Raw genomic sequence first — 26,368 nt, 5'->3', positions numbered from 1 at the left:
ATTACCTTTAGGATGGACACAGTGGCTATATTCAATGTCACTCTTCATGGCATCCACTTTTGAGCCCTTCAGTTTCTATTTAGTAATTTGGGTAGGCACAGGGACATACCACACACACACACACACACACACACACACACACACACACACACACACCAGCAAGTTCCTTGAACAGAGACTGTCTCACTCAAACACTTCCTGTACATTCACTGTATGGATTGCTACTTTCAGTCACTAATACCTTCAGTAAACCTAGCACTGCCTATCAAAGCCTAGAGGAAGGAAGAATCTGAAGAGCACAAGAGTGCATGCAGAGTTGGAGCAATGGCCACAAGTGCACAGAGCCAGAGTGCCAGCAAAGCCAGCTCCACAGGGCAGCTGTAGCAAGTACACTCAGGGCTCTACCTGGGCAGGGCCGTGGCCATTGCAGAGCTTGACCTTCTGAGGGAGGGTGGCATCATGATCGTGCTGACAGTGGACTCAGAAGAGCCCAGCATCACAGTGGGGACTGGGGTCAACAGTCTATGATGCTTCTTTATGCCAGTGTTGGACAAACCCCAGAACAACCTGCTTAATACCTATACCAGTGTGTGGCCTTCACTGGGCATACTTGAGCTAAGGGCTTGTACTGGTGCATTGTCATTCAAGTGTCACTGTTGTGACTGCTTTTACAATGAAGACTGACCAATTCACCTTTGAAAAAACTTATGAAGATCTCCAGACTGTAAAACCAGAGGCCTAGATGAGTGAGGGATTTGAGTGGCAACTGAATTATGCCAGGCAATAGGATATGAAGTGGATATCTCAGGTGCAATTCATAAGCAATATCATTTACAAAAAGTAAGAGAGTAGTAATCAGAATTGCAGAATTTACCTCAGGAACTCTTTGCTGCTGACCCAACCCTAACTACATAAGGATTGAAAGATGAGGTTCTATACAAACATATGAATGCCCTTCAATCCGTCCTTGCCAGTGAAATCCCATTCATCCAAGCTGTCCTTTGCATTCCCTTAGTACTTGCACTCTTCTTTTTTGGCCCATATCACATTGCACTATATTGTTTTGTTCCTATCTCTTGGTGGTCCTTGAGAGCAGGGATTGGTTTTATTCATTGTAAAGTACCTGGAACAGCACAATGGTTTTTACCCTTACTCTCTCTTCCCACAAATATTTGAGTGTTTACTGTGTGCCAGGTACTGTGTGGTTGATACTTGGGAATATAGCAACAACAAGAGAGGTATGGTCTTGATGTCATGGAGCATGGAGTGTGATAATTTACTGTGCTCAACAATAAGTGAATAAATTGCATTACTGACTAGATAGAATGAGAATTTTGAACACAGAGATATGATTTTCACGTAGTTCACCTGTTCTCCTTCTTTGTGTTGTGGAAAAGAAATAGTGAATGCTCTAGTGTTAAGAAGCCACTGTTAAGATTAAATGAATCAAATAAAAGATAAGAGCCCTTAAAATTGTATAAACCACTGGGGACATGTGGCTTGTAAAAAACTGATTTATGTATTACTCCTCATGAGTTCATCTAAGTACAGCAGCAAACACAGGTAGCAATTTTCACATCCTGGTAGAACACCTCTCAGGCTTCTGCTCCATAATGGAATGTGTTTCATTCTGCATGCACTCTTGTTTTTTAAGAACACAGACCAAACTTCTCTTTATTAGCTAATTCTGATTTCATATAAGTGTTCAAATAGCTAATTAGGCCCAATTTTAACTATTAGTAACAAGTAAAATAAATTCCAGTTTTCAGAGTTCAGGTCAAAAACCTAATCTGGACTTCCAGGTCAAGATGGCAGCTTAACAACGTGCGTATTTTAGTTCATCCTCCAGAACGACTACTAAATAACCAGAAACAGTACAGAACAGCTCCCAGGGCCACGTCAATGACCGGACACACAGTGTACCCCAGTCTGGACCAGCTGGATTGGCTGCGAGCACCCCCCAGAACCGTGAGTTCCCAAAGCTGCAGCGGCCAGGGCCCCTCCCCCACAGGCCACTTCCCAGAGGGAAAAGGAAAGGACTTTACCAGCAGCAGGGACTGGGCACAATCAAATGCCAATTGTGGAATTAATTAACAAATTCTGACTACTAAAAATAGGCCCCCAGCTTAGGTGAACCTGATAAAGCAGAGGTTGCTTATTTTTGCCCAGGCACCAAGGGGGCAGAACTGACAGAAAAAGGGGGGAAAAAAAGGAGGAAACAGAGGTTTTTGTGGCTGTGTATCTACAAAGGCTTGACTGCCTCTGGATACAGCAGCAGGATTTTTCAGGCTGCAACTGCCCCAGGCATAGGTAGAAGTGAGCTCTTTTGGGGGCTTATCTGGAGGTTGTGCCTTCCCCAGGGGAGGGGTGAAGCCCCACCCAGGTGGAATCCCTCCATTAAGGAATTCAGATACCAGGGCTTGGTAATTTGATGCCATTAAAACCACCCTACAACCTCTCCTCTGTCTCCAACATGCCCCCAGCCAAAGTTAAAGGTACTGCATCATCTTATGCTGGTGGGACCTGCAGTGAGACAAGCGCCACATACAGGGCAGGATAAGAAAAACAGAGTCCAGAGACTTCACAGAAAGTCTTTCAACCTGCTGGGTCTCACCTTCAGGGAAAACTGACGCAGGTGACTCTTTCCTCCTGAAAGGAGGCCAGTTTGGTCTGGGAAAATCTGGCTGGGGTCTATAATATCTAAGTAGACCCTCCTAAGTGTGTGTGTGGGGGGAAGGCACCACACAAACAGGGCAAGAGACAAGAAAACAAGAACTGAAAAATTCTCCTCTGTTAAACAAAACTTAAGTTAAAGGTCCAGATAAAGCTGAACTGAATGTCAAAGAACAGATAGACAACAAATTCATCCAGCAAGAAAACCCTAGATAAAAGAAGTGAAAGCAATCTCCAGAATAAACTAATTAAAGTAATTAAATGCCTAGATGCCAGCAAAGAATAACAAATCACACTAAGAAAATTGAAGACATGGCCCAGTCAAGGAACAAACCAACAATTCAAATGACATACAGGAGCTGAAACAATTAATTCAGAATATACGAACAGATATGGAAAACCTCATCAAAAACCAAATCAATAAATTGAGGGAGGATATAAAGAAGGCAAGGAAAGAACAAAAAAGAAGAAACTGAAAGTCTGAAAAAACAAATCACAGAACTTATGGGAATGAAAGACACAGTAGAAGAGATGAAAAAAACAGTGGAAACCTACAATGGTAGATTTCGAGAAACAGAACATAGGATTTCTGAACTGGAGGATGGAACATCTGAAATCTGACAAGAAACAGAAACTATAGGAAAAAAAATGGAAAAATATGAGCAGGGACTCAGGGAATTGAAAGACAATATGAAGCGCACGAATATACGTGTTGTGGGTGTCCCAGAAGGAGAAGAGAAGGGAAAAGGAGGAGAAAAACTAATGGAAGAAATTATCACTGAAAATTTCCCAACTCTTATGAAAGACTTAAAATTACAGATCCAAGAAGTGCAGCGTACCCCAAAGAGAATAGATCCAAATAGACATACTCCAAGACATTTAATAATCAGAATGTCAGAGGTCAAAGAGAAAGAGAGGATCTTGAAAGCAGCAAGAGAAAAGCAATCCATCACATACAAGGGAAGCCCAATAAGAATATGCAAAGATCTCTCAGCAGAAACCATGGAGGTGAGACGACAGTGGGATAATATATTTAAATTATTAAAAGAGAAAAACTGCCAACCAAGAATTCTATATTCAGCAAAACTGTCCTTCAAAAATGAGGGAGAAATTAAAACATTTTCAGACAAAAAAATCACCGAGAGAATTCGTGACCAACAGACCAGCTCTGCAAGAAATGCTAAAGGGAACACTAGAGACAGATACGAAGACAGAAGAGAGGGGTGTGGAGAAGAGTGTAGAAAGGAAGACTATGAGTAAAGGTAAAAAGAAGGAAAATTAGATATGGCAAATAAAATCCAGAAGGCAAAATAGTAGAAGAAAGTACTACCCATGCAGTAATAACACTGAATGTTAATGGATTAAACTCTCCAATCAAAAGACATAGTCTGGCAGAATGGATTAAAAAACAGGACCCATCTATATGCTGTCTCTACTCAAAGGACACGAGGCCAAGGACACAAATGGACATTTACACACCAATGTTTAGAGCAGCATTATTAACAATTACCAAGAGACGGAAATAGCCAAAATGTCCATCAACAGATAGTTGGCTAAACAAACTGTGACATTTACATAAGATGGAATATTATGCAGCTGTAAGACAGAATAAAGTTATGAAGTATGTAACAACATGAATGGACCTTAAGGACATTATGTTGAGTGTGATTAGCCAGAAACAAAAGGACAAATACTGTATGGTCTCACTGATATGAACTGACATTAGTGAATAAACTTGGAATATTTCGTTGGTAACAGAGACCATCAGGAGATAGAAATAGGGTAAGATATTGGGTAATTGGAGCTGAAGGGATACAGATTGTGCAACAGGACTGAATATAAAAACTCAGAAATGGACAGCACAATATTACCTAACTGTAATACAATTATGTTAAAACACTGAATGAAACTGCATATAAGAATGATAGAGGGAGGAGGGCTGGGGCATAAATGAAATCATAAAGAAAGACGATAAAGATTGAGGTGGTGTAATCTAGGAATGCCTAGAGTGTATAATGATAGTGCTAAATGTATGAATTTAAAAAATGTTTTTGCATGAGGAAGAACAAAAGAATGTCATTACTGCAGTGTGATGAAAATAGATGGTACTTAATAGTTTAAAATTTCAACTAATGTGTGAGACTAAAGCAAAAATTTATTTGGTACAAATCTATACTTTGACTAGTGCATTTCCTAATATAACTTATGTAGATAGTTGTTTGAACACCTTAAGTACATGGAACTTTGTATAGGACATGAGATTTTGTTGGTTTGTCCAGGTGATGCCCTGATGAATCCCAGAGTGATTTGATCAGTGAGTGGAAAAGTATTTGCAAAGTCCCCTTTGGGGAATGGTGAGAACGGGGGGAAACTCAACTTCCCCAAGTTGAATTCTTGATATTCTCACAAGCAGTGTGGACAACCAAAGCTATAGGCTGAACCCCCAGTCTTGGGGTTTGTTCATATGAAACTTAATCCCACAGGAGATAGGTCAAGCCTACTTAAAATTAAGCCTAAGAGTCACCCCCAAGAGAACCTCTTTTGTTGCTCAGATGTGGCCTCTCTCTCCAGCCAATGCAGCAAGCAGACTCACCACTCTCCCCCTGTCTACGTGGGACATGACTCCCAGGGGTGTGGATCTTCCTGGCAGCGTGGGACAGAAATCCCAGAATGAGCTGAGACCCAGCATCAAGGGATTGAGAAAACCTTCTTGACCAAAAGGGGGAAGAGTGAAATGAGACAAAGTGTCAATGGCTGAGAGATTCCAAACAGAGTCGAGAGGTTATCCTGGAGGTTATTCTTATGCATTAAGTAGATAACACCTTGTTATCCAAGATGTAATGGAGAGGCTGGAGGGAACTGCCTGAAAATGTAGAGCTGTGTTCCAGTAGCCATGTTTCTTGATGATGATAGTATAATGATATAGCTTTCACAATGTGACTGTGTGATTGTGAAAACCTTGTGTCTGATGCTCCTTTTATCTACCTTGTCAACAGATGAGAGGAACATATGGAATAAAAATAAATAATGGGGGGAACAAATGTTAAAATAGATTTAGTTTGAAATGCTAGTGATCAATGAAAGGGATTAGTAAGGGGTATGGCCTGTAAATTTTTTTTTCTTTGTTTGTTATATTTTTCTGTTGTCTTTTTATTTCTTTTTCTGAATTGATGCTAATGTTCTGGGAAATGATCATGATGATGAATATGCAACTTGTGATGATATTGTGAATTGCTGAGTGTATGTGTTGGGAATGTTTGTGTTTCTTGTAATATTTTTTTAATTAATAAAAACTTAAAAAAAAAAAAACCTAATCTGGACATATTACTGTTTCCCAGTACTCTAATATATCAGGCTAAAAAGGTAATTGATATGTAGTGACTCCACATTTTAAAAATTTGTTTTATCATCATTAGAAATATAGTTAACATTAATATATTTCTTTGTGTAGACTCCTTCAAGAGGTATCTCAAACACAGTTTAATAAATAATTTAGATGAAGGGATTCCAGAACAGTAATAAGAAAATCACATTCACCAGCGGCCTTTTCTTCTATATTTACAAGAAAAACCCAGACAAAGTAAGATTTCCTAATGTTCCTTTTAAAAGATAGAGGAAGAAATAAATTTCAAAACACAACCAAACAAATCTGCTTTAGCTTTCTGGAAGTAGGAGAATTTACATGCTTGGTTTCCATATAAAGTATTTCATATAGTAGGCTGACAAAGCATAACTTCCCAGTTGCACCAAGTGATTTTTTTTTTAACTGAATTTAAAATTTTATTTAGTTAACTATTTTAATTAAAAAAATTTTTGGAGAGGTTGTGGATTTATAGAACAATCATTCATAAAATACAGGATTCCCATACACCTCCCCACCACCAAGACTTGCATTAGTGAGGAAAATTTGTTCCAATTCATAATAGTACTTTTTTTGTAATTCTACTTTTTTTAACAGTAGACGCATTTGTAACAATTTTTCATTAAAAATTGCTTCTCTTCTCACTGTTGTTCTCATTTCTCAATAAAATGAATTTTTCACCGCTTATATTCTTTCAGTTCTACACCGTCTCACATCTCCTACTCCTCATTCATACTGTCTTGCTTTTTCTTTCTCTCCAGGATTAAAGCAAACCAATAAAGAGTAGTGAGTATGAGCACTATGATATTCTAGGTAGGAAATGGGTCCCAGAGGGAAAGGAGAAATGGTAGTTAACTGAACGATTTCCATTATCATTTCCAGAAATCCAATCAGCTGACAAACTTTATGTTACTTAAGGTAAATAATCAAGGCAGCATTATAATGAAAGATATGAGCAGGCTGAATTAATTATTTTACTCTTAAGGTATTTAAAAGGTGATTATTTTATTGTTTTGAAGAAACTGAAATTATAAGAATTTTAAACATAGAAATAAATAATAACATGCTAAAACACCATAAGTGAAATTTATCATCAGATTCTAGGTGCTACACACTCGTGTATTTCTTAAATGTCCCATAGCACCATAGACAAAATGGCATTCTGAATGTGGCTAATGTAAAAACTGAATATCAAAGATCTAAATTTTTTTTCACATAGGCACTGACTTACATGTGTGAATCCTGGACATGACTCATATTAGCTGCAAAATCTTTAGTAAATCATCTAAATTCTATATAAAATGGATATGTCATCTGCCCTATCCCCACACTCAGAGGGTTGTTTTATGGAGTAAATGGGATAATGTATGTGAAAAAACTGTAAACTGGAAGTAATTTAAAATATAAGGATTGTCCTTAATATCTAATGTAAGACAAGGAGATCTAAAGGATGAGACCTGCGTGCGCGCGCGTGTGTATATATATATATGTACTGACATGAAAAAATACCTGATATGTGAAGTGAAAAATGCAACTGCATAATAGTATATAGAATATGATCTCATTTCTATTAAAAGTGTCTACACTAGTATATAGAAGACTACATATCAAACCGTTAAGACTGATTCGTTATGGGGATGGAGTATGTATTGTTTTCATAATAAAACACATACACATAGTGTTTTTTTTCAGGTAAAGTCAGCTCTATTGCAAGGAGAGTTGGGCTTGTGGTTATGAGATTCATTAGACAGTTCCTTTAAGAAGGGGCTTTGGAAAAAATGTATTTTGAGATTTGCCCTCCTTTTTAAAAAGCTTCCTGTGGTCTTTGATTTTTTTAGCCTCTGGAGGCTAAAAACCAATTACTCCCCATTCCTTCTGAGTGGAGCCCTTCAATTACAGAGGCTAAGAACAAGCTTGCCCAAAGGACTTTGGTACTGGTCCTCAAAGGGAGGGAATGGAACAGGTCAGTGATTTCAAAGGCTAGTGGATTTTAGAAGGCATTACAGGAATTGTTCATAATGGTGTATTCCACCAGTTTAAATGAAGATTGAGGTTAGGGGAGGTGAATGGGTCAAATGGGGGTGTTCTAGTTTGCTAGCTATCAGAATGTGACACACCAGAGATGAATTGGCTTTTAATAAAAGGGGATTTATTTAGTTAAAAACCTGTGATTCTTTAGAGGAAAGGCAGCTAATTTTCAACTGAGGTTCTTTCTTAACGCCAGAAGGCACAGGGTGATCTCTGCTGGCCTTCTCTTCAGGCCTCTGAGTTCCAACAACTTTCCCTTCTGCATCTCCAAAGGCCTGGGCTGAGCTGTGAGTGCTGAGATGAGGTATGCTGAGCTGCTTTGCTTAGGCTGTGCTACTTTGAGCTCTCTCACTTAAGCTTCCAGCCAATTAAATCAAACATCATTCACTGTGGTAGGCATGCCTCCTAACCAACTGCAGATGTATTCAGCAACAGATGAGGTTTCACATGCCATTGGCTCATGTTCACAGCAACAGAACTAGGCACCTTCACTTGGACAAGTTGACACCTGAACCTAACTCCTACCTACCACAGGGGGTTACCAAATCTCAGCTATTCTTCCTCCTAAAACAGATCACAAATGTGTTCCTTCCTTTCCATTTCCAAAGCTACTGCCCTACTTCAAGGAAAAAAAAAACTCTAAAATGATCTTGACTGTTTCAGGTCTCTTCTTCCACTGACAAAAAGAAAACAAGACAAAAACACTCTAAAATGCTGTCACTATTAACTTTCTAAAATGCTCCAATCAGATTTTTCTCCTAAGGACTGATGATGGCTCCCTCTTGCCCACAGGAAACACTCCTTACTCTGACACACAATAAGGACCTCCCCAAGCTAGCCCCAGCCTTTCTGGACACCCCACAAGCCAGGCTCTGACAAATATTCTGAGCGGCAGATATGATACTTCATCCATCTTTGTCTTTGTACTTGCTGTTCTCTCTTTCACCCATCTTACTCTTTGGGAAATCTCAAATAAGATGTGAGGAATGGCTTGGTACTATGAGGTCAGGTGAAAGGAATCAGGGTCAGGTAAGTCTACAGGGTTTGCAAAAGAAGCTAGATCACTCCGAGGGGACTGATGCACAGCAAGTAATTCTCCAACTGGGGCCACCTCTGGCCTGCCTGGCCTCTGCTCCATGGCAAAGAATTCTCATTACTCAAGTGAACCAAGAGAACAGGGAAATGAGGAACCACCCCTTCTTGGGATCCTTTTACTTGCAACTTCCTCTCTACTTTAGTTCCATATAGCCAAAGTGAGAGCCCTAAAGAGATAATTTCCTACTTCATTTCCAAAAGTTACATGCAGTTCTTGAAGATATGGTAATTATTTCTAAAAATACATACTTACAGGTTGCACAGATCTAATTTTGCTGCCATATACTCTTGTTTAAATTAACTTCAATGCTCTTGTTTAAATTAACTTTAGAAAAAAAGTTATTTCTCAATAATTTAGTAAGCATTGTAGCCATTCATTTGCAATTTCCACTAGCAAAAATAGCTGAACAAGTTATACTACACTGGAACATGAAACAATAACTTTGGCTTTAACTAAATCCAGGTTTTTCTCACTTTCTTTGTCTCTATTTGTAATATGTTTAAATTCAGTCTAAATCCCAGATCCTGTCTCAGGAATTCTACTGAGATCTATATTTAACCAGCCTCCTAAATCAGTTCTATATGCCAAATTCCTTTTCTTGCTTTCTCAAAAGGCACCCAGTGCTCTGTCCTTGGAGTATGTCCAAAAATAAGTACTCACTTTGGATGGATGACTAAGAACCTTGGCAAACACCTGCCTAAAAAGCAAGGCCATGCTATGTGTATCATCTACCAACTGAGGAATAAGAGACTTACTTGACCATGAGGGTTACAAAGGAAAACAGATGCCTAAAACTGAGGGCTTTCCCACAAATAGCTTTCTGCTTCTCAGATTTTAAATGTACATATCAAGAGGCAGTCATTTTCAACAACCAAAACTTCATGAGAACTATAGTTTCATAGATCATAGAACAGGAGGAAGACACTATTACCTGCAGATGGCCTATGAGTTCAAAGAAATCCAGAAAGTCTTTGTTGAGTCTAATAGATGTATTTTAGAAGCACAATAGCTGCACTAATGATTCTACTATGTACTAAGTATCATACTAGGCAACTAATATATTTATATATGCTCTAAGTTTCCCACCAACCAGTAAACTAAGAATTTCATTTTACAAATTTTAACATGTTCAGAGAGGTCACTTGCCCCAGGACACACAGGTAGGAAGTGAGGGAGCCAGCATGACCCCTAAAATAAAAATATCAAAAAGCTAGAAGAAACTGTATAGATCATCCACCAATTCACTTACCCTTCTGACTGGGAATGTGAAACCTAAATGTTTAAACTCCTATCTTAGCTCCCAGAATCCAGCAGACCACATTTCTTTCAAGGTACTAACCCCAAATCTAGACCTCAAATCTAGCCACTTGTGATGACTATTCGTAACAAATCTCCAATTACTTTGTCATGCACTGCTGACCAGTGTTCTAGAGAAATCTGGAAAAATAGAGAACATTTTCACTTGGAATCTAGTTACTCATGAGGGATAGCCAAGGTGCGGCCTAACACTCAGAAGACACTCAAATATTTCAGTTAAGTGGTGGTATGAGACACTCTACCTAACAACTAAGCTAACTCCAAAGGACTATGAATCCCCAATGGAAGTCAGCCAAAGCGCTTCAAACCCCTCAGTATGCAAATTTCTCAAGGTTACAAGTAGGACAATAATACTCAGAATCTAACATTATTAACATATAAAGCATAAGAGTATCTGTGGTAGTTCATGTGTCAACTTGGCCAGGTGAAGGTGCCTGTTCTGTTGCCGTGGACATGAGCCAATGGAATGTGAAGCTCATCTGTTGCTGATTACATCTGCAGTCGGCTAGGAGGTGTGCCTGCTGCAATGAATGATGTTTGATTTAATTGGCTGGATGCTTAAATGAGGGAGCTCAACATAGCACAGTTCAAGCAGCTCAACATACCTCATCTCAGCAATTGCAGCTCAGCCCAGAAGGGAATCACCCCAGGGAAAGTTGTTGGAACCCAGAGGCCTGGAAAGAAGGCCAGCAGAGATCACCCTGTGCCTTCCCGCATAAGAAAGAACCTTAGTTGAAAGTTACCTGCCTTTCCTCTGAAGAATTATATGTTTTTAACTAAATAAATCCCCTTTTATTAAAAGCCAATCCATCTCTGGTGTGTTGCATTCTGGCAGCTCTGGCACACTAAAATAGAATCACTCCTAAAAACCACAACTACTATATTGAGAATAAGCTCCCAAGCCAGCTCCTGGAAATGCCAGATCTCAATGTAGTTTCCTCTTCTTTCTAGCTTTGCACTGTACCTGTCATTCACATTCTCAGAAGTCAGACTGTGTCCTCTCAGGTTTCCTAGCCCACACACTCTGCTTTGTGATTTGTCTTTAAACAATGAGCAGCTGACAATTTTAAGAACTGACTAAAGTTATCACAAGAATGTCAGGAGGGTTGAAATTCACAGAATGTGATATATCCACTAATGAATTAAAGAAGAAAATCCATATGTACCTCTTATTAGATATAAAACATTGGAGGATTCAACATTCATTCATGAAAATTCCTTCAGTTAACTAAAGGCAATAACACAGTAAGTGAAAAAAAGTGGTAGGATATATATTTTATACACACACACACAACGAAAATGGAATAGATTTGTTTAAGCATGGGAAAACCATCCATAAAACTACTGGGGAGACTGAAGGTAAAATGAGACTCTCAATTTCTACCTTATTTTTATATTGTTTGACTTTCTCATCACGAGATGCATTACTTTAATAATTTTTAAATGTTATTTTCATTTTAGAAAAGCAAGACTTAATAGCACACTTAATCTTGGTTCACTAATTTTATATTAAACATATAGAAAAGACTGTCATTAAAAATCATCAGGAAAAAATTTTTCTCAGTTAAATACATTGATGCAAATTAAATTGCCTCTCAATTCCATTCTTCCTCCAACTTTTCCTTCACATCATGTATGTCACATGCAGACTCTCACAAGTGCCTCAAGGATAATGGTCACACCAAGTATATTGCCCTGAATACTCTGCACAGTGATTAAATACATTTTTCAAGTGAAACAGCACATTCTAGGCTTCTTGGATCTATCCTCAGGTCAGTGACCTACATCAGTCAACTCAAAGTACACCACAAGTTAAGAAATGTATAATTAATCTTTTCATTACCTTCTGAATTTATGGGCAGTTGTTTTCCAGAGCTCAGTGTGTGGAATCTCAACTTTAGAGACACAAAGTACTCATCAGACAGTGAAAAATACATTCTGTTCTTAAATCCACATAGCTGCTTATCTTGCAACTATTCTTGGCCCCAAAGACAAGTGAATAATACACTAGAAGCCAACTCTGGAAATGAGAGGATTAGTGGCCATCTAACCAGGGCCAAGATGACAGACACTCATCATGCTTGCACCACAGCTTTTCCTCCTGGTCAAAGCCTGACCTCAAGCGGTCTCAGCCAATGCCCACAAGGGCTGGGAGCAGCAGTCATGTTTCTTGATGAGCAAGATGTGTAAAAAGTCCACAAAAACAGAAAATGTTCCTGACTCTGAAAGCCTGCTGTAGCTGTTTTTTGCACCATCACCTACTTTGCAGACATTTCTTCTACGCAAAATGTGGATACATGAAAAACATTAATTGTCCCTAGCATAGTCCTAGGGAATATTAGTTAAATATTTTTAGGAATATTCCTAAAAATATATTAATTTCTGATTTCTTGAAATCAAGTAACAGGAGGCAGCTAAGTATTTCACCATCGTGCATATCATAAAATTGCTGAAACAAACTGGACTAACTCACAATAAAAATATTTATCAATCTCGCCTGCCATGCTGGAAACTTGGGTTCAATTCCCAGAGCCTGCCCGTGCCAAAAAAAAAAAAAAAAAATTATCAAATGCATACTGCAACCTAGATGTCCACTGACAATTAGATCTGCAAGGAAATTCCATAAACCTGATGAAATGCACACAATCAAATTAAGGAAGTTTGTGACCAAGTAGTAACATCATTTACATATATGTTATATATAAGTAGCATCTCCAAAAGTGGAGAAGACTTGTGAAATCATTCCAGTAAAAGTGTTGGAGAAACTTCTATTTCCCTGTCCACAGGAGGCATGCAATCTGATCTACTCCATCTCATGAGGTACCCCCTGCAGGGACTGTGCTGGCTCTGGTGACTGGTTAGGGATGTTAAGCATTTGGGAGCCCACCTGGCAGCAGACGAAGGACACAATTAGTAAAAAAAGGTTATGTTTTTTTTCCTCTGAGTGTATGTCTCTGCATATATTTCACTCGTTCACTTTTTTTTCAATTGTTTCCAAAACAACTAAAAAGAGATATTCTTCAATTGGCTTCCTTATGCCCCATAAAAGCTACAACCATAAGAGCCGAAAATTGGTGCTCTAAACCCTTATGTAATCTAAAATCAAATGTTTTTAGAATAAAAATTCACAGTTCTCAGGCCAAGTTAATACTCTAAAGCTATAACTACTTATGTGATGAGTTCCAAAGACATTCTTCTTTGTCAAACTGTTCCATACTTGGGGAGGGAAGAAGGTGGGGGACAATATAGGAACTACAGGGTATCCTAAAAGTCAGAAAATGATTAATACTAGTAAAAAATAAAAATTCAAATATGATAGAAACAAGTGACTTCTCGGGAGAGCAATGGAAGAATGAGTATGTTAAGTTATGCACATGTCACAGAGCAATTGCCTTAAAAGGGACGTGACATAAATTTGTCCACTGAAGGGCAGATGTGTATGTACAATGGAGGAACAAGATAATTTGTGTTGGGACAGGGACAATGACACAGACCTTTTCCACAGAGCAATTTCACATCATTCCTCAAGGGAGTGGACAGCTCTTGTTGGGAAGACACTGGAGACCTCCCTTCTATGTCTAACTCTAAAAGAGCCTAAAAAAAGTCTGAATTTTTAGGGCCAGTTGAATAAGCCTAAAAGGATTATTCTCAATCAGCTTGATGCCTAAATTCTTCTAAGAAAAAGAAAAACCTTTTGAACTGCAATCAGAAATAAATGGTTTAAAATGTGCTTTAAAATGGTTGAGAAGGAATGCATTTTCTATGATGACATTTCACTTAATTATGAATAAATGACATATTGGACACTTCCCAACTTAGATGAAGGAAGCCGAGAGACCAGGAGGTCAATACATTTCTTAAGTGGAAGAGAGGTCACTACAGAAAGAGGGGTGGGGTTGGGTGGGACAGAGGGATGTAGAAAGGTTAGCTACATCATTAAAAATGATAATGTACTAAAAAATTCAATGACAAATGAATATATATATGTATCATATATATATCAGACCAGGTCATAGAACAGTAAAACTATGAGGGATATGCCCTAATTCAGGCTGTAAAGACTGTTGCCAAATTAATTTTCCTAAAGCCAATGTCCGATCATTACTAGCCTACTCCAAAACTTTCAGTGGCACCCTTCAATCTTCAGAATGAGGGCAAAACAACTTAGTGAAGGATTCAAAGCTGTGTGATCCAGCTACATCTTATTTTTCCAATCTTATCTTCATTTTCCCTTTATACCCCATTATTTCAGCAAAATCTGCCTATTCTCCAAAAATGCCAGCCTCTTCCACCTCTATATCCTCTTCCTCATCCACCTTTCTCTCCAGGGCTCCAGACCTCAATAGTCCTACTCCTTCAAAGGTGCCTCAAGGCTAAGCCTCCATGAAAGTTTTTCTTATTCTCCATCCACCGTAATAAGACCTTACATGTGTCTAAAGGCTAAAGGCTCTTTATTATACTGTTTAATCCTCACAATGACCCTGTGAAGTAGATACTTTTCATCCCCATTTACTAAATAAGTCTTACTGAATCTTAGAGAAATGAAATAACATGTCCAAAGGTCCTACAATAGTAAGCATTAAATCAGGATTGGACTCAGGGACTCTGACTCTAAAGCCCAAAGCCATAACCACCATGCCATTCAGTACTAGATATTCAGAAAGACTCTCTTCCCTCCTCTGAACTTCCATTGTACACTACCTGTTTACTCTGTTTAACAGCAAGGTACAAAGTAATGTAATATATATGTATATGCATGTATGTGTATGCATGCATAAGTATGTATATGTCTTTCTAGACTCTAAGCCCCTTGAGGTCAAGGGCTACCCATGTGAGATTCATCTTTGTATCTGCTTGGTACCCATCATGGTGCCTTGCACATAGTAGATCCTACATAGAACATCTGATGAATAAATGAAGTGATATGTCAATCTCATGCTTTGTTTTTCAAATGAGAGTAATTTCTTACAAAAGTTTGGCTCCCTAGGAATTTGCTTATCTAGTTGTCTTTGAAAGATGTGCTTCACACAAATTGATAATAAAGGGGCCATTGGGGGTGGAGGTGGCTGAAGGATGCAATGACTGAGAAATCGAATGGCAAATTGTGGTATATACATATGATTGAATATTGTGCTACTACAGAAAGGAATAAAGTCGTGAGGCATGCAACAATGTGAATGAACCTGTGGGACATCATGTGATGCAAAATAAGCCAGAAACAAAAGAGAAAATACTGTATGATCTCATTTAGAAAATACTTATAAGAAAATTAAGGCCTAGATTGTAAGCACTTATAACAGTCACGTGTCCTGAGCAGTGTTATTTCTAGATTTTGAGAGGCTATGCTATATATGTATAACCTGGTATTTCCCTGGAACGTTGGGTACGTGTGTAACACTTAAGACTCAGAGTAGGAGTTCTGCAGTTCTAAAGGTCAGCATTGTCACAAACAACAACTGTTAAAGAAACCAAAAGAGAGATTAGGCTTCAATCAGAATTAAGAACAAAACCAATCGGGTCAGTACTACAGTAAATCAGAATCCAGGGGTAACAAGGGCATTGTCTGTATTTTAGAACTTCACCTATTCTGAGACCAAAGGAATTAAGTGTAATTTGTCCAGAACCTAAATTTTCAGTAGCATATAATCTAACTCAACTTGTCTGGATAGTTTATTTAAACAACCCAAACACAGGGAGCCCAGAATGGGAACGAGGGCTTATAATTCTGCATAGCTTAGTGTAATGCCCAGACACATTCCAGAGTATATTGAGCAGATAATTAAAACATATTGGCAATGTCTCTTGAGGGATGTGAGAAAAAAATACGGAATTATTAAACTTTACCACCAGGGAAATCCTTGATACTACCTCAAACTTTAGGGACTTCCAAGTCAATAGGCTAGTCTTGAGGCTTGCTCTTGTGAAGCTTATTTATGTAGCAGAGAAGCTTAGTCTACCTATAGTTATAACTAGGAATTACTTCCAGAGGAACTCTTGTGTTGCTCAGATGGACCTTTCTTTCTCTGAGCGCAACTCTGCAAGTGAAATTGTTACTCTCTCCGCTGTGAAGGACATGACACCCAGGAGTGAAAGTCTCCTTGGCAATATGGGATATGATTCCCAGGGATAAGCCTGGCCCTGACACCGTGGGACTGACAATGGCTGAGAGAGTTCAAATAGAGTCAAAAGGCTACTCTTAGGCAAACTTCAGCTAGATAATGATACTTATCATGGTTTGCCAACCCCCAACCAAAACCATTCCTGCCAACCCTAAAGAACACCGAGGGCTTTATCTGAAACTCTACAAAGGTTCCACGTACTATGACTACTTTCCAGAACCTACAACCTCCAGAGGGGTTCCAAGGCCAGTTAAGTTCTGAAACACAGAGGGGACAGCCTCTCCAGAATATCAACTAGTTCCATTCCTCATCCCATATTACTGACAGCCCTTTCCAACTGAAAAATTCAGAACGAGCATAGCCCAAATACCACAAAAGACTGGAAGAAAGATCAAAGGAGAAGGTGGAGTTATAACAGAGAAGATAGGGTTTAACAAATGATTATGATTACTGAATCATTAAATCGATATTTCTTTTAGTCTCCAGTATCTTGGAGCAGTTAGAAGGAAAAACCTAAAATTGTGCAGCTGTAACCCATACCAAACTCTGAAATCTGTTTGATTGTGCTGTGCTTTGAAATTCATTGCTTTTTTGTATATATGGTATTTTTCACAAAAAACTAATTGTGGTACGCTTTGAAATTTATTGCTTTTTTGTGTATGCTATTTTTCACACACACAAAAAAAAAGTTGGGGGGGGTGCAGTAGTCCTACTGGTCCCCTACCTGTAGAGGATGGAGGGAGTTAAAAGTAAGGGAACTGAATATCCTCAGAAGCTACAACCCCTATTCCAATGTACTAGAGAAGACTTCATATAGGATTTAGAAACCTGTCTGTGATTTGAAATCATGATAGCGCTTTGGGGAAACACATTCTAGGCATGGACAGTCTGACAAAAGGCCTTGGAATGAAAGCAAATGAACAGTTGAGGGAGAATTTGAAATTGCTTCTCCTCAGCCTGGCAGGAATATAGAGAACTGGATATCAAGATAATGTATGTGAAAGTATCAGTGGTTTGAGGACATTTGCCAACCTTCCCAACAGTCACAGACTGTACATTTCCATCTGCTGTAGAGGCAAAAGGTGCTCTCCAGAGGTGCCCCATAGCCTGGAGAAACATCTACCTTTCAGCTACTCTGGCCTGAATCCCCCTACTGGGTCAGAACTGGCTGGCATAATGTATACTCTTCAATGCACACTAAAGATCAGGGGGTTCCAAGTACTCAAAAACAAGTTCCTAAAGCCCATTTACCAGCTGCTAGGGACATACTGACCTCATTACCCCTTCACCAGGGTAAATATTTTTAATAACGTGCATCTTCTTTCTTTCAAGGTTCTCCTTACATAGCTAATGGTCAGAAATACTTAGGAAGTAGCAAAGAAATTTTTAATACTATAATACTGGTATGTATTTTACCCACTGGGGCACTGAACAACCCATATTAACTTAAAATGTCAATGCCTTTGGGATTTGGTTTAAAGAAGGGAGGCAGTTAAAGCTACAGGAAAGAGGAGCACAAATATTTGCAGCAATTCCCTTTCTCGTATTAAAGTACAAATACAAGCAACAAAGTTTGTGATTCGGAAGGTGGGATATTTAAAAATGTAAGCAGGGGGTTTAACGATAGTTCAGTAGTAGAATTCCCGCTGGACGTGTGGGAGACCCAGGTTTATTTCTCGGTCCATACACTTCCCCAAAAAAACCCAAGCAAAACAATCAATCAAAAATTCAACAAATGGTGCTGCAATAACAGGATACTCACATGGAAAAATAACAAAATATGACCCCACTATACAGTATACAAAAAAAAAGTGTAACCAGCCAAACCTTTCTCAGAGAAGCATGAAATGGAGTCAGATTTCCTAAGCTTACCCAAAAGATAAAATGCAAAAGATTTTCTTACATTAGAGTGAATGTGAATGGTCTCACGTGGCCACTGCTCTAAGAAGAGAAATAAAAACAGATGAAAGAAACCTGAGCAGCCCATGTTTGAAATAACCTCCAAAAAAATGATACACAATAGACATAAAAACTAAAATGAGAAGAAAGAAGAGGAGAAGAGAAGAGGGAAGGAAAAAGGGGGATGATGGAGATGGGTGAAAACGGAAAGGAATAAGACAAGATTCTTTTAGCTAAGATGTAGACACTTTTTTTTCTTTAAATACCTTAGCCAAAAGAAACACGTTTCACATGTGTAAGAGCAAGGGCAGCTTGAATCACAGCCAACTTATTATGAAGCCCTATTTCCAACACTTACTAAGAGGCAAAGTTGCAAAGATTTTTTTTTTTAATTGCATGAGCTTCTAGGGATGGGATGCAAGGAAGACCCCTGAGGTAAATGCAACTGCAAATGAGAAAGTGGACAGTAAGCCAGACAGGGTCCCTGAATTTAAAGCTAATCAAGCTCTAGGACAACTCCAAAACCTCAGTTCGACTAAAAAAGAATTTCATCCAGTGTTGTAAGCATCCCGGGAACTAAAACGAGGGCTTCCTTCTTCCTCAGCTCTGAAGAATGTTTCATTTGGGAAAAAAAAAAACCCACAAAGTTCGTAATTCTCCAAAATTCAAACAATTTTCTAGTTAAGTCTTCTACACTTCTTATTTCTCCACATCTGAGGACAATGCTCTCAACATTAAGGTATTCTGGTTTAAGGCCACAATTTCTGGAATGACAGCACTAAAGTGCCATACTGAAAGAAAACCAAAAGATCTTCAAATGAAAATAATGTTTAATGGCATTAATTTCCACCTAATTCTTTAGTACTTTTTAAAAGGGTTTATCTCTGACAATCAGTCAAAGCTACAAAAGGGTGGGAAGAAGGTACACATTGGTATGACATTAAAGGAAGTTAAGTGTTTGGAGGAAGGGCAGTTGCTTCCAGAATACTTAGATGGTTTTTCCATGTAGAAACCCAAAACAGTCTTCTTTCCATTACTCCGTGCATGACCCCTCTGCTATCTTTCATTTAAAATCTTTTAACATGCTTTAATTTCTAAGAAACAGCTGATTTCAAAACATCTTTTTAGCCAATGACATTTAGTCCACAAAAGCAGTGGTAGAATGATCAGTGACATAAATTTAAATTCCATACTGACAAAACAAACTTTCAAAAAGGAACTACTCCTACAAGTCAATAATAAAAAACAAATAACCCAATTTAAAAATAGGCAAAGAATTTGAAAAGAACTTTCTCCAAAGAAGAAATGACAATGGCCAATTACCACCTTAAAAGATGCTCATCATCATTAGCCATGAGGAAAATGCACATCAAAGCCACAAAGAGTTATCACTTCATACCCAGTAGGATGGCTAAAATAAAAAAAGACCAAAAATTAGCAACTGTTGGTGAGGACAGGAAAATTGGAACCCTCATACATTACTAATGGGACTTGTAAAACGGTGCAGCACTTTGTAAAACAATTTGGCAGGCTCTTAAATGTTAAGCACAGTTACATATCACTCAGCAATTCATGCCAATAGAAATGAAAGCATATGTCTACACAAAAACTTGTACATGAAGGTTCAAAGTAGCATTATTTGTAATAGCTAAAATGTGGAAATCAAAATTTCCATCAACTGATGAATAGATGAATAAAATGTGGTATTCCCATAAAATGGAATGTTATTCAGCAATAAAAAAGAATGAAATTCTGATGCATGGTACAAACATAGATGAATCTTGAAATCATTATGCCAAATAAAAGAATACAGTCACAAAAGGCAAGATATTGTATGATTCCATTTATGTGAAATGTCCAGTATAGGCAAATCTATATAGATGGAAAGTAGATTAGTAGTTGCCTAGGGCTGGGGAAATTGGAGGAAACTGGGGGGTAGATTTTAATGTGCATGGGGCTTCTTTTTAGGGTGCTAAAATTTTCTAAAATCATATTATAATAGTTGCACAACTCTGTGGATGTACAGTAAACTACTGAAGTGCATACTTTGGATGAACTGCAGGGTATGTGACACATATCTCAAAAAACACCACAAAAAACCATCTGAATGGTAGTTATGGCCAGGTAAAAAACAGAGTAACACACACATTATGGCATATGAACCTGTATCTATCTCATCTCTTACAAAAGCAGAATACTATGAATCAGAAACTCTGGAGTGAGAAGGAACATGAAGAAGCACCCACACCAACTCCTTCATCACATATAGAAGCAACTATGGCCAAGAGGGAACACATACCTCTGGTTCAAGGCAGAGTTGAAACTAGAACTGAAGTTAATCAGGATCCTCCAATCTCTGTACCTCAAAATTGGTCATAACACACCAAGGTCAAACAGCTGGCCTGTAGGCTCCAGTCTCAGTCCACCTCATCCCTTTCCCACAGGCTATCAATTGTCTCAAGGCAATTCTCTCTTATGTCTGCAATATCTATTCACTGAACTTTGAATACAGAAAGTTCAGTCACACATTTATTAATCTACCATTAATTTGTGCCTCTTACTTGGCAATGTTCCTACTCTTTAGTTCTTTGGAGGAGTCTATAATAGACAGGGGGTTATTCTTAAACCAACCTGTATGTTCATCTGAAGGTGATTTTTCCCAGTCTTGCATGTAGATTACAGGGAACTTTCCTGGATGAATGAAAGAGAACTAAAAAAACTGGCCTCTTTCCTTGCCCCAGACTGACTAGAAGAAACAGTACAGCAGTTTCCCCCCCTCTAACCATTTTGAGTCACTCAGGTTTTATAACATTTAAAACACCTCTTAAGACTTTGTGGTTCCATGAAGTAATGCCATTTGTTGGGAGAAAAAAGGAAAGAGAAGGGTAGTGGAAGTCCTCTAAACAAAGAGATAAAACTTGCTTCTGAGAACCCTCAAAAGTAAGAAAGCATAAAGGCCCAAGGTTGAAAACAGACTTTATTTGAGATGAGCATGAAACCCTTCTTCGGACCAAAGTAGTAAGGAAGAAGGGTAATTTCTGTTAGGCAGCTTACCAACTAGGAAGGGGACCAGCTACATCTGTGAACCTGATAATAAAAATGAGGGAAAATGATATTACTTAGGAGAGATAATATTCCATAGTTTGAAAATTTGTAGTTAATTTCCATGAGAGGAAATTGTAAAAAGTTAATTGCCGTGAGAGAAACTGACTTTATCAGAGACAGGCAGAAGAGCAGAGAGGAAAGTCAAAGGAAGAGGGAGAGACAAATTATTACCACAGGCCATCGCAATCAATCCTCAGGCAATCCTGGGTAGTAAACATTAGCATCCCTATTTTGAACAAAAGGAATCCAGGATTTAGGAGAATTAAACGCCCTGCCCAGGTTATACAGAAATTGCATGGCAGAGCTGGAGTTTGAATCCTGATCCATTGAATGCCAAAGCCTAGGCTGGGAATGCCACATGAATCATCCAGTCATCTTTCTTTCTGCTGAAGCTTCTTCTGTTCATTCTGTTCACATCTCCTCTGTACTAGATCTCCTTATGTTGCTGACTCTCCAGACACAGCTCAGGAGAGACATAGACACAACTCCCTTGCTAAAAGCCCCAATTAAGTAATGAGAAAAGTAAAGACTGATATGAAAAACAAAACTGTGAATATTCCAATTGACCGAGAAAGAGTTTAGGCTCACTGAAAAATGAGCAGATTAGATGTGGAAACCAACTTCCTGTGCTGGAAACCACCACTTGATATAATAATAATAAGGTCAAAACCTTTTATTTAGTTAAAATTATCTTTCGAACTCTGAGTGGGGAGGGGATAGAAATAGCTGCCAATGAAAGATAACTAAAAAGAAAAATCCCATTCATAAATTTCAGAAGTCATACAGCAGGAGTATGGAGAATAAGTCAAAACTAGAGGGGAGAAGCTAGGATAGAAACTAAGGCCTAATAGACAAAGCACTTTTAGGGGGTTGGGCTTCATACTTAAAAACTGACTGGTATGATCTTTACAGTGAAGAGGTAAAATATTTCAAAAGGATAGAAAAACACAAACAAAATATTTTAAGCAAAGTGGCAGATGGCTAAATACTCCAAATGACAATGATGAAAACAAAACTGCCCCACTAAGATAGATATTTGGACAGCAAACTATACACAGCTGAATGAAAGGCAAACCAAGTCACCAACGTATATCAATAGATACACTGCAGAAATATGGGAGTTTTCCAGGCAGATAGCTGCTAAGTAGGAAAATCAAACATGGACAGAATATATATTTTTTCATTCATTGATTATAATTTCATCCAATTATTACTATGCAAGTTACTTTTGTGAATCAGCGTCCAAAGTACATGAAATCTAATCAAAGGCCTAAATGAGTCCACTACTACAACAAAAAACTATTGACTAAAAACATGGATTGAAAAATATACTAAAACATAAAAAAAGTATTGAAAGACTGCTAGTACTAATAGTACTATTTACTATACTCCAAACATTATTCTAAGTGCTTTATTGTAACGCCGCCATGGAGACAGGAATTATTAACTCATTTTACAAATGAGGTTAAATAACTGGTCCAAGATCCCACAGCCACTAAATTCTAAGCACTTTAAATAAACCATCTCACTTCCTCATAATGACAGTTATCTTAATTACACAGATTTAGCAACTGAGGTTCAAGAACGTTAAGTGACTTGCCCAAGGCTACACAGCTAATAAATGGTACAGCCAGTGTTCAAACCATGTCTGTTGAACTCAAAAAAGCAATCTGTTCCCTTCAGCGTTACCATGTGACATTCCTAAAATAACTTTAGATTTCAAAAGAGAAAACAGAAAACGCCATCTTAAAAACGGTGGCTCCATGACTTCTAGGGATGAGCCTGGCCCTGGCAATGTGGGATGGACAATGCTTTCTTGACCAAAAAGGGGAAAAGAAATGCAACAAGATAAGGTTTCAGTTGCTAAGAGAGTTCAAATAGAGTCGCAAGGTCATTCTGGAGGTTACTCTCACGCAAGCTTCAGCCAGATATTGTAAAATTGAAATGATATGACAAAGCCCCAACCAACAATATTCCTGAAAAACCTAAAAAATACTGGGGTCTATCTAAGAATCTACAAAAGTTTATTAATTAAATTTATTTTTTCAGAAACTTAAAATCTCCAGATTGTTTCTATCCTAGATAAGTCCTGAAATCCAAAGGTAGCAGTATATCTCAGAGGTTACCATTACCATTTCATTCCTCTACCCCATGATGTTGACATCCTTTTTCAGCATGAAAAAGTTAAAATGGTCATTGCACAAATACCTCTGAAAACTGAGAGATCGATCAAATGAGAGGAAGGAGTTGTGACAGAGAAGTTAGGATTTGACAAGTGATTATATCACTACTGAATCATCATATGGATATTTCTTTTTGGCTTCTGGTCTGTTGGAACTGCTGGAAGGAAATACCTGAAATTGCTGAACTGCAACCCAGTAGACTTGATTTTTGATAATGATTGTATAACTATATAGCTTTTAGCTTGTATGACTGTAAAAACCTTGTGACTGATAGCCCCTTTATCCACTTTATGGTTAAACAAGTAATAAAATAAAGACATGCATGGGATATACAGAATGCAGGGTACCTAGAAATAGACAGAAGTTAGAGAAGGGAGAGTGGTTATCTAATATGTACAGAATTGTTAACATGACTGAACTTAAACATTTGAGGATAGAGGTGATGGTAGCTCGTTTTTGGATTATAAGAAACAGTAACATATTGTAGGTGAATTTGATTGAAAGTGGTTGTTTAAAGTCATGCATGTAAATAAATTCTTGCATGAAACACTACAAATGTGAAAAAATAATAATAGAGAAGTATATGGGGAAAACATAGCTATTGCAAACTATGAACTATAGTTAATAGTAATATTTTAATATTCTTTCATCAACAGTAACAAATGTACTACACCAATACTGTGGGTCAACAACACCGGGAGGGAGGGGAGTAATATGGGAGGATTTGGGTTATATGTCTTTTAATTTTTATTTCTGCCCTGGAATAATGAAAATGTTCTAAAATTGATCATGGGAATGTATACACAACTATGTGATGACACCGTGAGCCAGTGATTGTATACTTTGGATGGCTTGTGTGGCCAATTTCAATAAAATTGATAAAAAAAAAAATGGTGGTTCCAGTTAATTGAAGGAAGATCATGCAACACGGCAATTAAGAGCAGAGGCTCCAGCCTACCAGGATTCAAATTCCAGCCATACCACATTAGGTGTGCGACTCTGGGCAAACTGCACTTGCCTCATTTTTCCTTATGTGTAAAATAGGGTAACAACAGCACACTCCTCATAGGGGTTGCTGTTTAGATTAAATGAGGAAGTACATAAAGTAGTTAGTAAACAACGAAAGAAAAAAAGACTGCTCTAAAAAGAATAATTACAGAGGTCTTCACACCAATCCACGCTGCTGTGATATTTTTAGTTGCGAGCTAGGGCTAAAGCCCTGGCCTGGGGGAACCCAGGACTCTTCCCTATCATAAAATTGCAGCTTCCCTCTGACAAGTGCTCCTGGCAGTGACCCTGTGAAGCTTGGGCTGTAAAAGACTGCTTTCTCCATCCACAGTGTTTCTCCCTTGGCAATTTCAAAAGTACTCATAGTCAGTGCCTGGTCCTAGTAGCTCAGGGCTTGACAGAGACTTGAAATGATGGTTGGTGAATACAGGGATGACAATGCTCCCAACCTCTATCAAGAGTGTCAGAGGTTCCCTTACGGGAAAAGAGGTTGAAGACCAAACATCACCACTCTGAAAAGCCAGTGATTTGAAAGGGTCTGGGGGAACTGGCAGTAAAGTTGAGCAGTAACCACTAAGAGGCAAGTGCCAAACCTGAAGCCCTGCATAAAGCAGACTATGTGGAGCTAGACACCCAGTGAACAAATAGGGAAACACCAGCCTTGCCTTCTGCTCCTTGATTCAAACTGCAAAATCTCTCTTGGGCGGGCCACGGTGGCTCAGCAGGCAAGAATGCTTGCCTGCCATGCCAGAGGACCCGGGTTTGTTTCCCGGTGCCTGCCCATGTAAAAAAAAAAAAAAAAAGAAAAAAAAAATCTCTCTTGAAGAAAGGTTTATTTTGTCTGGAAACGAACTTTTCTGTAGAACATAATCAAACTCAACCTGTCTGGATAGCTCATTTAAACAACTGAAACACAGGGAGCCCGGCATAAGAATGAGGGACTTTAATCCTGTATAGCCGAATGTAATGCCTGGATACATCCTAGAGCATATTAAGCAGATAATCAAAAAGTATTGGCAAAGTTCCTTGAAGGATGGGAGTGAAAAAAAACTGGAACTATTAAACTTTACCATCAGGGAATCCCCTGATACTGTGTCAAACATTAGGGACACCCAAATCCATAGGCCAAGCCCCTGATCTTGAGGCTAATTCTTGTGAAGCTTATGTAGGTAGCAGAGAAGCTTAGCCTACCTATTGGATTTTCCTAAGACTTACTTCTGGAGGACCTCTTTTACTGCTCAGATGTGGCCTCACTCTCTCTAAGCCCAATCCTGTAAGTGAAATCATTGCCCTCCCCCAACATGGACATGCTATCCAGGGTGAACGTCTCCCTGGTGGCGTGAGAGATGACTTCCAGGGATGAGTCTAGACCTGGCACCATGGGATCAACAATTCCTTCTTGACCAAAAGGGGGAAAAGAAGTGTAACTAACAAAGTATCAGTGGCTGAGAGAATTCAAATAGAGTTGAGAGGCTACTCTAGAGGTCACTCTTACGCATGCTTCAGTTAGACATTGCTACCTATCATAACGTGCCAAACCTCAACCAAAACCATTCCAGACAATCCTAAAGAACACCTA

General features: G+C 38.5%; 1 protein-coding gene and 1 pseudogene across 4 annotated transcripts in view; one reads left to right on the top strand and one right to left on the bottom strand.

The window, feature by feature from the left end:
- ANKS1A (ankyrin repeat and sterile alpha motif domain containing 1A) overlaps positions 1-26,368 on the bottom strand; it is a 253,183-nt gene that overhangs the window by 177,432 nt on the left and 49,383 nt on the right. The window lies entirely within an intron of this gene.
- Positions 325-26,368, top strand: part of LOC143682198 (dual specificity protein phosphatase 12 pseudogene) — a 38,261-nt pseudogene continuing 12,217 nt past the window's right edge.

The sequence above is a fragment of the Tamandua tetradactyla genome, chromosome 5 (genome assembly GCF_023851605.1).
Source record: "Tamandua tetradactyla isolate mTamTet1 chromosome 5, mTamTet1.pri, whole genome shotgun sequence".
Classification (NCBI taxonomy): domain Eukaryota; kingdom Metazoa; phylum Chordata; class Mammalia; order Pilosa; family Myrmecophagidae; genus Tamandua; species Tamandua tetradactyla.
This window is presented reverse-complemented; position numbering and strand designations above follow the sequence as displayed.